We start from the raw sequence: 14,532 nt of genomic DNA on the forward strand, positions 1-14,532 counted from the left end.
GGAGAGAATAGCAATGTGCTGAAGATGATAAAAGTGAAGATGCAAACGAAAAAAACAAAAACAAAAAAAAACATTATGAATTTTAACAACTTATGATTTGTTTGAGGTTTTCCAGTTTTAGTTAAAGTTATGACCATTTTCCCTGAAAAAAAAATCCTCATAGAGAGATAAGTTCAAAAGCAAACAATTTATAAGTGGATACAACGGCTACAAGGAGTTATACGAAGAGAGAGGCAAAGGAATAATGCTTGACAACAAATCTTGGACTTGTTCTTTTAGTGAATAATTTATATTACTCTTTTACACGTTTCAGTCATTTGACTGCGGCCATGCTGGAGCACCGCCTTTAGCCGAAGAAATCAAACCCAGGACTTATTTTTTGCAAGCCTAGTACTTAATCTGTCGGGCTCTTTTGCCGAACCGCTTAGTTTCGGTGACGTAAATACACCAACATCGGTTGTCAAGCGATGGTGTGTGTGTGTGTTGGGGGAAACAAACACAGACACGAAGATACGCACACATAAATATATATACACATATATATATACACGATGAGCTTCTTTCAGTTTCCGTCTACCAAATCCACTCACAAGGCTTTGGTCGGCCTGGGGCTATAGAAGAAGGCACTTGCCCAAGGTGCCACGCTGTGGGACTGAACCCGGAACGATGTGGTTAGGAAGCAAACTTCTTACCACACACCCGCTGATATTTTTCTTCAACTTTTTTAATATTGGTTTCAAATTTTGGCACAAGGCCAATAATTTTGGTGGTTGGGTAAGTCGATTACATACACCCCAATACTCGACTAGTAGTTACTTTAGCGACTCCAAAAGAATGAAAGACAAAGTCAACCTCAACAGAACTTGAATTCAGCACATAAACACGGACGAAATGCCGCGAAGCATTTTGCCCGGTGTGCCAAAGATTCTGCCAGCTTCACTGCCTTTCTTCAACGCTTAATATTAGAAAGTGTTTTGAAGCTTTAATATTAGGAAGTATTTTGAGGCTAAACTTTTGGGGAATGCTGATAGCAGAAAGTTGGTGCAAGTGTTTGCCACAAACTCGAAGAAAACTATGCCTCAGGCTTTTGGATTAGAGTTTGTTGGTGGGTTTGTGACTAGGAATAAAATACATTAGAAATAAACAGTGGGAATGTACTGTAGGAGTGTAAGCTTTGTTCTAATATTGGTTTCGCTTTACGTCCTTTAATTTAGTCGCATTTGTCAAGAACCTATCGACGGTGTTAAGGGAGGATAGTTTGTGTGTGAGTCTGTGTGCGTTGGTCACGTGAAGTAATGAAATTGCATTGGAAACATTTCGTTCGGTATTCCTGCGCGTTCTTGTTAAAGGGTTGCCTCAATTAGTAGACTGTTACCAGTTTTGTACTGTAATGTTTATCTTTCAAGCATCCGCACAAAAGAAGTCTAGTGGTGTGAGGTTAGGTAAATGCGGAAGGCATTCTCCTGAACTTCTTCGGCTAATACACCTATCTGACAAAATTTCATCAATGTAGACCCTTCATTTTTCTATGGTAGTGTGAGAGTGCTCCATCTTGCTGGAAATAAAGATCCATATTTTCAAAGTCCTCTTGAATTCTTGGCACGAGTTCAAGTAAATGGGACCAGTCACTGTACTATCAAAAAAGAAAAGTTCAATTAATCCTTTTGATGATAAACCGCATCATGCTGTACCTTCTGGTAGATTTATGTGATGTTCCTCCGTCATATTCGTGTTTTCAGGCCCAATGGTAGCGGCTAATTGAGCCATTTAATCTAAATGTAGCGTCATCCCTCTAAATAATCTTTGTTCGAAAGTGTACAATTTCTACACATCTTCCCAAGTACCACTTATACAATTTCACTCTTCGGTCTTGATCATTTTCATGGAGACTATGACCGATTTTTAGAATGTAGCTCTTGCAATGGCAGCGCTGCAAAATATGATGGACGCTAGATTATGAAATTCCTTTCTCACGACTCGTTTGTCACACAGATTTTCTTGAACTCTGGCAATACATTTCTGACACCCTTTCTTGCTTTGTGGAGCACATCGACGTGCGTAGTCTTGCGGAAGGTTTCTTGTCGACATTTCAAACGGCTCCATCCACTTCAAACATATTTCTAATTCGAAAAATGTTTTTTCAAATTTCCAGTAGCACTTCATAAAAAAAATTCCTTTCTTCAAAGCATAGTCTGGCTCCATTCTTTATTTCTAATGAGTTAAACCCGAAAAGAAATGAAAATTACGTGAGTTATCTATCTATCTATCTATCTATCTATCTATCACCATGTATGTGTGAGAGTATGTTAAAGCATATATTCGGTCACTCGTAATTGCTACAGGCATAATACCATAATGGGAGGCGCAATGGCCCAGTGGTTAGGGCAGCGGACTCGCGGTCATAGGATCGCGGTTTCGATTCCCAGACCGGGCGTTGTAAGTGTTTATTGAGCGAAAACACCTAAAGCTCCACGAGGCTCCGGCAGGGGATAGTGGTGAACCCTGCTGTACTCTTCCACCACAACTTTCTCTCACTCTTACTTCTTGTTTCTGTTGTGCTTGTAATTCAAAGGGCCAGCCTTGTCACACTGTGTCACGCTGAATATCCCCGAGAACTACGTTAAGGGTACACGTGTCTGTGGAGTGCTCAGCCACTTGCACGTTAATTTCACGAGCAGGCTGTTCCGTTGATTGGATCAACTGGAACCCTCGACGTCGTAACCGACGGAGTGCCAACCAACCAATACCATGATGACATTTTCGGACAACTGCTTATGATGTGAGTGATGTCTTCGGTGTTAACTCCACAAAGTCTGCATCAGTTGTCACATTTTACTGCTTGTCCTACATCTCTATCCCTTTTGTAATCAAATATTTGGTTGATATTTCCTTTTCCTGGATTTCAAACCCTTCAAAGCGAGAGTAATTCGGTTATTGGTCCATGATAGACTGCTTTGATGACCAATGTTACCATTATCTCGGATCTTTCTAATAACATATCCATGCATGATCTTCTGCTCATATATGCTCGTCCTTTCATCTGATGATATGTTGCAGTAGAGTTCTGCGACTTATTTGGGCATGTATTTAAGGTTATCAGACAAGGGATGCTGCTTAAGGATGTTATGAGCCTCATGTATGCAAACTTAGCCAAGGGATATACTTCAACACTTGGTGGTTGATAGATGTTGCTGGAGGAATATGACACGACATTCAAAGGCATTTTAGTTCGATATTAAACCTCTGCCGTCTTGTTTTCGTTTTAGTTAGAGGCGGTCTACGTCACTGTTTATGTGGAAATAATGTGTGCTTGTTAGAATTTTCTGGATTTTCACATCAATTGCTCGGATCTCACCAAGCGTCCAATCAAACAGCTCAAATATTGGTATGAGTACTGGCACTGCAAACACATTGTGGGCCACTGCTTTATTGAATGCAGAGAGTTCTGAGGTTCAAAATTTCTTTATTCGGCTATAATATTCTTTAGTGACACCTGTTTTGTTACAGGTGCCATTTTGAGATATGTTTTTATCCACCCTTAGATACCTGTAACATTCTTCATCAGATATGGAGGAAACAGTCAAGTCATTGATGGAGATATTGCTAGTCTGGTTTACAGGTTTCCCCCTTTTCACAACCATATAACAATATTTATCCTGACCAAACTTCAACCCTACATACTTTGAGAATGTTGTAACTTGGTCAAGGCTCTTTTTCATCTCGTGCACATTCTTTGCATAAAGTTTCAAGTCATCCACATGTATGTATGTATGTATGTATGTATGCGTGAAAACGTGCGAATTTCTGGCTGTGCATTTAACCTACCAGGACGAAGTTAATTAACTCAGGAAATGGAGAACTTCAATAGAAAAGCTTGAGATATGTTGTTCATAAGCCTCCACCACTGAAAACAAATCATCTGTGTAGGTAGTCTAACAAAAGAAAAAAAAACTGTTGATATCTCATACGTCGAAATTGATGAGAAATTCCATTATGTATGTATGTTTTATGAATGTATGTATGTTTAATATAAATATATGAATATGTACGTATATATATATATATATATATATATATATATATATATATATATATATATATATGTGCCTGTGTGTGTATGTGTATTTATGCAAGTATGTATGAATGTATGTACGCATGCCTAGCGCTATTTCATTCTTTTCAAAAACTGTCAGTATGATATAACCTGAGATTCATTAAAGAAATATTCTATGAAGTGATATATTTCTTATAAATGGAAAATAATTACAGTCTGGAAGAAATTCACCGAACATGTTTTTTTTTATTCTCTTTCCTTTCACTCTTTTCTTCTTCGTAGAACGTTAGTATATTTGCAACGGAGAGAAAAGAGAGAATTTTTTAGTATCTACATACAGGATTACTATATATTTACACACACACACACACACACACACACACACACACGTACGCTCACACACGCACACATCTATTTAACTACCTGTCTGCCAGTCTTTCTCTCACTTTCTCTCTTTCTCTCCTACTTTCTCTCTCTTTCTCTTTCTGTCTGTCTCTCTCTCTCTCTCTCTGTGTATATATATATATATATATATATATATATATATATATATATATATATGAAAAAAGGTTTGCAAAAGGAAACGAAACAAAAATGTGGCAGGAAAACGAAAAAAGAAAAAAAAAAGAAGAAACTAAGGAAACGAAACGGATACAAGCCCATTCCCTTCGTCCGCTGTTAACTGAATAGCATAACAATTTCGACACTTTCTGACATGTGCACTTCCTTGTTATATAGATACTAGCAACGTTGCCGGGTTTTTAGAAAGTATCAGAAAAATCCACACAGCCTACAACCTTTATCTTAAAGATGTATTCTTTTGCTCCTTTTCATAAATACATTAATTATGATCTTTTTCTACTTTTTCTATTGTCTTCTGTTTGATCTGTGAGAATATTTATTGTACTTAGCATATTGATCATTTAACTCTAATAGATTTTTTTTATTTTTGTAGATATGTGCATTTTCCCATCACTAGGGAATTTCATAATATTTATTTACCAGATATGTAGTCACCCTGCTTTTTTTTTTTTTCATAGCTAACACAAACTTGTATTTTTCTTGAGGTAAATTGTTATTGAGTGATTTATAAGATAATACGCACTTAAATCTATAGTAATCTTTCACTTCTCATGACAGTGTAACACGACTTTTATCCTTGGGTAGCAACGGTTGTTTCCTTTTTCTTACCCGCAGAAAGTATGAAAAATGGCTAATATTTCCTTCAAATTTTGCTATTTTTACATTTATTCAAACCCCAAAGAATTCCTCTCAACACATAGCTATGATGCTACCTCACTACTCCTGCGCGTCATCAGAGAGGCATATATTGTCAGCCACTAAAGGACATGCTCAGGTGGTTAAAGTCAAGCAACTGACAAGCAAATCTGTGGCACTGAGCAGAATATTTTTTATAACAATATTTCTGCTTCAGCGACTCAGTGTTGAATCTGTCTGAAATGTGATGGAAAATAAGTCAGTTTCAAAACATTGACATCCAACTTACGACAGTAAAGTTTGAAGGGAGTAGTTGCCTTTTCCTTTGATTTCTAGATAGAAGCAAATAGGAAATAATACTTACTGACCAAAGACAATAAATAAATAAAATAAAATGTTGTTACACAGTGGAATTTAAGGCATGCTAAATGCATAAACACGTTGCTGAGCTAAGACATAAATTTACCCTAGCTAGGATATGAACCTATTATAGATCTTTTAAATAGAACAAATATTATGAATTGTACATGTTAATTATACCGTCAAGAATTTCTAACGCTATATTTCTGATTTATAAAATTATAGAGAAAAAAAAAAGCCCAAACAAAAACAAATAGCTTAATCGTAACAGATCAAACTCGCTGATTTTAAATTTTAAATAAATTTTACCTTTTTAATTACAACCCATTTATCGAAAGTATATATCTCAGATTTGATCCCTCTCTCGCCAACTATTCTTGTAATTACCTTTTCGCCAAGTGGCGTAGCGTAAGCTGAGTGGAAGGCACAAGCTGGCTAATCCGGTGAACGCACAGGACAACGAAGAACCACGCTATGCTTCTTCCTTCGCCTTATTTTCTGTTATTTCGTCGTACCAAGAGAATTGCGTGTTATGAACACACATAGTCTAAAGGGAGGAGATGCTCTCCGATGACGGAAAGCGATAGCGATCAGTTGTTCACATTGAATAGAAACGTTATTGTGTACACACGCGCGCGCGCACACGCACGCACACGCACACACATACACAGGTTAACCAGAAGCAAAAAATTCCAGTCCGTTAGTTTTCAGTTGCTGTTGTTGTTTAGCCCTAATTGAAAAGAAAAAAACCCACTTGTTTCAAAGGCATTTCAGCCATAACCATCCTGTCATTTGAAACATATGGAAAGCTACATGGTCGGATGTGCTACCATCTTTATATAAGGTGTGATCTGAGGGAGATTTTTTTACTGCTATTTCTAGCAGGTTGGACAACCACGCATAGAGGCTCTAGTTAATAAATGGTCCTCGCTGAATCAAGACAAACCATGGAGAGGTAATCCTTCCCATAGAATGAAACAAATTCAGTACTACCAACCAACGAGATCATTATCAATTAGATATTCAGTGTTGTTACTGCTTTCAATAATGGACTAGGCCATCTTATGGCTTTTATTAACAGATAAATGGAATCAACCATGGACATAAGCTTTTTCAGTGGTTTGCTCAATTTTCTTTTAGTACAGTGGTAAATCATATACGCTTTTAAGGTTGCTCATAGTTTAGGAAGGCTGCGTATGTAGACAATAACTACATTAACATTTGAGGTTTCAAATATTTTAATAATCTGCAACGTTATATTTACAAATGTGTGTTCAATAGATTAATGGATCAATGTTCAGAGACTATAATGGTCAATAATCTTCTGTATATAACTCGTTGGATAATGTAATGAAGGTAGTGCAAGGAAATTAATAACTTCATATAATTAATGTGTTACTGTCCACTAAATGTATAGTGGATGCGTTTAGGCGACTACGATGTAAGCATGTTACTTAAAGGTGAAAAAGGAGGACAGAACTTATTGAGATAAGTGACGTAGATTTCTCTAGATAGTTTAGAGGCTCTCTGATTAGGATGAATTTCCCAGTCTTTTTATAACTGTTAACCATCCTTCTAGAATCTTCAGTCAAACTAGTGGGAAAACTCGCTTACTTCCTTTGACGTTTTGCCGTCTCAGCCAGTGCTGATTGGTTGAGTCATATTCATGCTGGCGTTAATACCTTTTATGGTGACGCATATGTTATGGAGATATATCAGCTCATGCTTTCAGACGTAGAAGATCTGAAAGCTATGGTTCAAGCCTCAGCCAGGATCTCACTACACTTTAATCGCTCAATTATGCACAGCTCTTTCTAGTCAAATGTCTAGTTTCGGTACATATGTATAAAGGTTCGATCTTAGCTGATGTCATTTTTACCTTTTTTGCTTTTTATCGAAAATTAGAGATCTTTTGAAATTTGTTTATATAAGATGGCAGACAACCGAAACTGAACTCTACTGAATCAACGTGAAAGAAACATATAATAGGCAATATTTGCAATAGTGATAGGTACCCGAATTATTAAAATAATAATTGTAAAACACGATTTTATGTTCAATGCATTTGATTTATCGGGCAAACGGGACGCCGCTTGGCTGACCGGTTTGCGGAACACCTCCGAGACATCCGGCTCGGCAACGACACCCCGGTCTCGTGCCATTTCCGCTCTACCGGTCAACACCTGTCCGTGTTCAGATTGTCCTTGCACAGGGACCGTCCAGACTCCCGTTTGTGCCGTGAACAGGGATTAACCTTCTCCCTTCGCTCCTTTGCACCATATGGGCTCAACTCTCCTCCCCCTCACTCCTACTTCCTCCCACCCACTTCTCCTCTCTTGCTCCGGCTCCTATTTCTCTTAACTCCTACTCTCTTTCTCTCTTCACTCCTACCCACCTTCTTCTCCCCCTTCTTCGTCATCCCTCCCTCGTAACCCCACCCCTACACATTCCAACCCCACCTTCTCTATCCTTCCCATTCCACCCCACCCCATCCCTTATATCCACTCCCACATACCCCACCTCTACCCTTACCCCCAGCTTCCCCCACCTCACTCTTGCTTTCCCCACTCTAACCTCCCCACCTTCCAACACCATCATATCACACCACCACGCACACACTAGCACTGACCACTTCCCAGTCCCACATCTTCACACCGGCACATACACACACACACACGTCAATGTCACCAGCCCTCTTCCACATGCACATACATATTCTCTTATACACACGCACGCGCACCTTCATTTTAGAATCACCACCACTTTATTATCTCCCCTTCTTCCTAGCTCCTCTGTGTGACCCTGCTGTCCGGCATTCGCCATGATAGATCGCTAGCCACTACACATACTTTATTTTCTCTCTTTGTTTCTTTCTGTGTTCCTTTCTGTGGAAGAGCGTAGGCTCGAAACGTTAAAGACTTGTTCACTTCCCGACCGTTAAACTAATGCATCTGTTTGTTGTCTACACCACCTTTCTTTGTCTTTTGTTTTCTTTTTTTTTTTTTTTGTAAATTCTCCCTATATATATAGTCAATTCAAACAAGAACAAGCAAGAAGAAAACAACGACGCGAGGACGTAGTGTAAGTACTGTGTTATTGGACGCTCAGGAAAGGAAGGAAAAGAAAGAGGATCACGTTTCGAGCAGAGCTCTTCATCAGAAATATAGAAGTCCAAAGAAGGGAAGGTGGAGAAAGAAAATCGCCAACGATACACACGCGCGCGCACACGCGCACACACACACACACACACACACACACACACACACACACACACACACACGCGCGCGCGCGCGCGCGCGCACGCACGCACGCACGCACGCACACACATATATATTTGCATGGCAATATCTTTGTGTTCTTTCCCTAGTAATTCAGCAGAAATTTAGTCTAAATTTCAAACCACGTGGAGAGAGAAATGATAAAATGTGTTTCTGAAATAAGAATAGTTTTAAAACTTTTCACTCCTGTAGTTTGGTTCCATCAATAATAAAAAAATAGAAAGATTGTAGATATTGTATTTTTGTATTAATTGAAGAATAAAGATGTTTTTAGCTGAATGCTGTCAAAACAGCCAATGAGAAATGTCTGTAACATCACTTCAATTGATATCACATCGATAGTACATGTATTTTGTAACTTTTGTTTATCTTGTGTGATAGGTTTATAACATTGGTGAGGGAGTTAAAGTTACATTCAACATAGACAAGAAAATAAAAGCAAATGCACGCATGAGTGCATGCACACCCACCTGCACGTACACACGCGCGCGCATGTGAGTCTTTGCATATGTTTATAACACACGCACAAAATCATATGTATACATGTGTATATAACATACATAATATATTATGTGTGCGTGTATATATATATGATATATATATATATGTTATATGATATATGATATATATATATATATATATATATATATATATATATATATATATATATATATATATATATAAATGTATGTATGTATATATATATATATATATATATACACATACAATACAATATTATATTCTCATATTAGCCACTTTACCAATCAGTTTCATGCCAGTGGCTGAGGTGACCCCAGTAATCATTTGAACAAGCTAAAAGGAAAAGTATGACGTGGGCTTTATGCTAAAGGCGGTCCGGAAGTATCACTTCTGGCCTGTGAGTCTTACAAAACCATAACGAAATCGCTCAGATTAAATCTCAGAAAGAAAATGTTTTAGTTCATTGGAGTTGTAACCCTTGACTTGGGAACTGTCAGAATCACCATGGTATGAGGGATGTTTGCTTGTAGGGAACAACGGGATAGAGTTGGGGAAGCGATGATAGGGGAGGGTTAATCGTGTGTGTACATGTAAGTGTGTATGCATATTACAGTTGGGTGTGACAAGTCTTATATTTCTCAAATTTCAGAGAAGGGAAAAGCCGTTGGGGGTGCTCTAAAGCTTATAATAATGATGCAGTGGGTCAGTATGGTAGGTAAAATCTGCGTTCATAAGGGCAAGAGTGGAAAACCTCACTCTTCCAGTTTAGATAAGTGTCCGGGTGGAGAGAGTTCTTTGATATGATCCTTTTCTCAGCCAAGCAGAGCCTGCATCTCTAACTGTTGTTAAAGTGAGGTTTATACGTTTCCAGTATCCTCCACTTTATGTCTTAACATGCAGTTTTTTCCCTTCATTGTCCATATATGCTTCGTTAGATAATGTAAAATTTTACTTCTTTTGGATACTAATCGAGGAGTTGTGGTTGCTAAAAGCTCTCAAGGGACTTTCTGTTATTCTCCTATATTCTAGCACATCTGTTACTCCGTTTGTATCCTTTGACGATGCCTCCACTTATTACTTACTGGTTTCTGTATTGTGAAGCCTGTTAAGCGAATATGTTTGCATGAAGACCCTGCTTGTGTTTCAGGCTTAAGTCTACATAGTAATATTATTATCTTTATGCCAGGAGTACAGCTGAAAGAGACTCTCCATTAAATATTTTCCTGTATCGATGTGTTTGAGGGAAGTGTTTCTCAACTAAACTAAGCAAGCTCCTACCTACATATGTTTTACGTTCAGAGAAAATGAGGGTGTAAACCTTATGACATTACAGTGGAGTCAGGGATGGGCATATTCCTAAACTTATTCGTAAGACCACTGGCGGTCAGAGCCTCACTGTACTTCTTGGTTGTGATGTCGAAAATCTCTTTTGAAAATAGGTTAGGGTTAGGGTTAGGGTTGCTAACCTCCTCGAGTAGGTTTCTGAAAAGTGTGCCTGATTGGCAGGAACCTGTATTAACACATGTTAGCATTTCATTCTTTTTGTCTTATTCCACTTTCTCTCCCTCTTTCCCCCACTCTCTCTACCCTTTTCCCTCCCTGCTCTAATAATATTCTATCCCTTTTGATGTGCATTTCAAAAGTGACCTTTTTCCCTGACAAAGAAAATAATCCTTTGATTCTTGATCACAAGTTATTATGCCTGACCAATAAATCTTAAATAAAGACAATAATTAAAAATATATATAATCTTTTGCTCTGAAAGCTTTTCCATGCATGACTTTTGTAACAACTGTGCTTTTTTTTTTTTAGATCCATAACATACTGCCCGTAAATAGCACCATTTGAGTGTAATCATTACCAGCGTCAACTTCTAGCACTTGTGCTGGTGGCACGTTAGAAAATCATTTGAACGAGGTCGTTGCCAGTGCCGCCGTGCAGGTGGAATATAAAAAACACCTCTTTGAGCGTGGCCATTGCCAGTACCGCTTGACTGGCCCTCGTGCCAGTGGCACGTAAAAGCACCGACTACACTCTCGGAGTGGTTGGTGTTAGGAAAGGCATCCAGCTGTAGAAACACTGCCAGATCAGATTGGAGCCTGGTGCAGCCTTCTGGCTTGCCAGTCCTCAGTCAAATCGTCCAACCCATGCTAGCATGGAAAGCGGATGTTAAACGATGATGATGATGGTGATGAATTATATATATATATATATATATATATATATATATATATACATATATTTATATGTACATATGTATATATATATGTATATATATATATATATATATATATATATATATATATATATATATATATATATATATATATATATATATCAGCCTGTAAAAACTTGTAACATTGATTTACTAGACTAATTATCTAAATAATACATTTATTCCTTTAAGACATATAAAAACATCAATTGTTTTGTTTACAAAATGAGACACGAAATCAAAGCAAACAGTTTTCCATTTATGGAAAACGTTTGAAGAAATCCTTCAAGTCAGAAATGAATATTCTCCATATTTCTACAATTACCAAAGAGAAATGGGTTTTCTTTAAATACATATCACAAAAATAAAATTAATTTCACTTTAGCAGCACCAACAACAGCAAAAAAAAAACAAAACAAAAATGAAAATATAGCAACGCTTTTAAATCCATTGAACTACAAGTAGGATACACGAAGAAAATAAATAAATATATATTTATTTAAGCTCAAGTGTTTTACTCTCAAAATATTGACGTGAAACAAACATGTGTCGCGTTAAAAATAAACCAATAAGGGACAGATTTAATACCTCTGTTATGATAGAACTGCCATATTTTTCCAAACGTTTTCTTAAGCCGAATTTTAGTGAGAACTCTAAAATGTAATTGCATTAAATGAATGGATTAATCTATCTACTTGAAGTTGTGACAATTCGTACATTGTTTGGAAATGTTTTTGTACATTTTAATACTCAAAGACAAGGCAACATTAACAGGAAGTTCACAAAGTGACTTCGGAGATGCAATAGAACCTATAATTAATTAAGTATCATTTATCTTTCATTTGTTCCAGTCATTGAACTTCAGCCATACTGAGGTACCACCTTGAAGGGTTTAGTTGAAGTAACTGATCCCATTATTTATTGGTCTCTTTGCCAAACTGCTAAGTTACATAAGCAATCAAACACTGGTTGTCAAGTGGAGGTGGGAGACAAACACAAACATACTCACACACACACAAACACACACACACACACACATACACATACATACATACACACACACATACGACAAGATTCTTTCAGTTTCTGCCTGCCAAATTCACTTACAAGATTTTGATCAACCTGAGGCTATAGTAAAAGGTTCCATGCAGTGGGACTGAACTCAAGACCACATAGTTGGGATGCAACTATGTCTGCACTTATACATATATATAGTGATTGTCGGTAAAACACAAATCCGGAAAAGAATCACTCTCTAAGTTATAGAGCAGTATATAATATGAAGTTAGATCAGGCTGGTTTATGGGATTACCCTGGGTTTCATGTCCATAAGGCACTTAGCTTTATGGTGTATCCTCAGATCCCAAAACCTGTTGGCTTAAAGCCTCTCTAGCAAGTGGCCTCTCTAGAATATGGAGGAAGAAAGGAGCTCGCTTCTCAAGTCAACAACAGGGCATTGTCCCCCTTTGTCTATCGATTGCAATCGACCTTATTACATTGTGGATTCCAATAGGCCAACAGGAATTTCCTGAAATGCAAGCACAGTCAAAGACCTCCATTCTAGAATTAAAAATGTTCCCCAAGTCGAGGGAGTCCTTTAGAATCCTCGCCCATTCTTCTATGCATAGTTTACAATGCTTGGTCCTGTTTATCTATGGGTCTGGATTTTCAAGGATTCTCCATGCTAGTGTGTATGGGATCCTGTCGTCTTTTAGCTGCCATACTCGGCTGGCTAGTGATGTAATGTATCTTCTTTCCAGTATCCTAAAGGAGGATCTATGGTTGGAAAGGTGTTGTTTGAATGTGTTACTGGAGCAACCGATGTATCTCTGTGGCTGGGTGTTGGCGTTGCTGAGTCTGTTGGTGTTTGCGTAGCTACTACCATTGGTGTTGGCGTTATTGGAGGTGGTGATAGTGTTGGTGTTGTCGCTACTGCTATTGGTAAGGGTGCTGTTGTTGTTATGGTCATTGTCGTTGATGGAGATGCTGTCACTGCTGTTATAGATACCATTGGGGATGCCTCTGCTGCTATTTCCATTAGGGATACTGGTTCTGTTTGTGCCTCTGCTGCTACTATTGGAACTGTCAAGCCTGCTACCGTAGCAGTTGTTGGGGAAGTTGCTGAAGTTGCTGTTGCTGTTAGAGATACTGTTTTTGCTGTCGTTGATGTTGTTATTGTTATCGCTGCTGCTGGTCCTGTTCATGCCTCAGTTGCTGCTATTATTGGTACTTATTGGTACTGTCATCCCTACTACTGTCGTCTCTGCTACTGTTGTGACCATTTTTTTACAGGATGAAAAAGGGACAAATTTTAAATCATCGAAGGAGCCATATCTTGTCAAAGTTCCACACTGGTTGGTCAATCTATAGATAAGTTACATGAAACTGGTGGCTCACTTACAATTCCTAACTGAACATGTGGTTAAGTTTCAAATACCAACATCTTTAAAGGTGGTGCCTCATCTTAGTTGCAGGTCAGTAACTGAAACAAGTGAAAGACGTGGTTTTCCAGAGACAGAATTGTTGGTAAAACCACCACAAGTTTATTTCCTTTTTCACAGTTTTAACTCTTTTTAATATTTCAGTAACTTAAATCAAGTTTACTAAAATTGATAATAAGACACTGGGCTATTCCTCACCCACCAGCAGAGCATGGCGGTATTTTAGTGGGTTGTGTGCTGTAACACATGAATAGAATGAGCACTAAAGTTTGAATTGAAACTTTTTTGAATATGCATGTGTGTGTTTGTGTGATCCTGCACTATGTGCTAATTTATATAAATTCATGGTAAATTTTTTTCTCCTCAAAAAAACTAAAATTTATCAAAGGCGCAGGAGTGGCTAGGTGGTAAGTAGCTTGCCTACCAACCACATGGTTCTGGGTTCAGTCCAACTGTGTGGCACCTTGGGCAAGTGTCTTCTACTAT

The sequence above is a fragment of the Octopus bimaculoides genome, chromosome 6, assembly GCF_046866305.1.
Source record: "Octopus bimaculoides isolate indiv1 chromosome 6, ASM4686630v1, whole genome shotgun sequence".
NCBI lineage: Eukaryota > Metazoa > Mollusca > Cephalopoda > Octopoda > Octopodidae > Octopus > Octopus bimaculoides.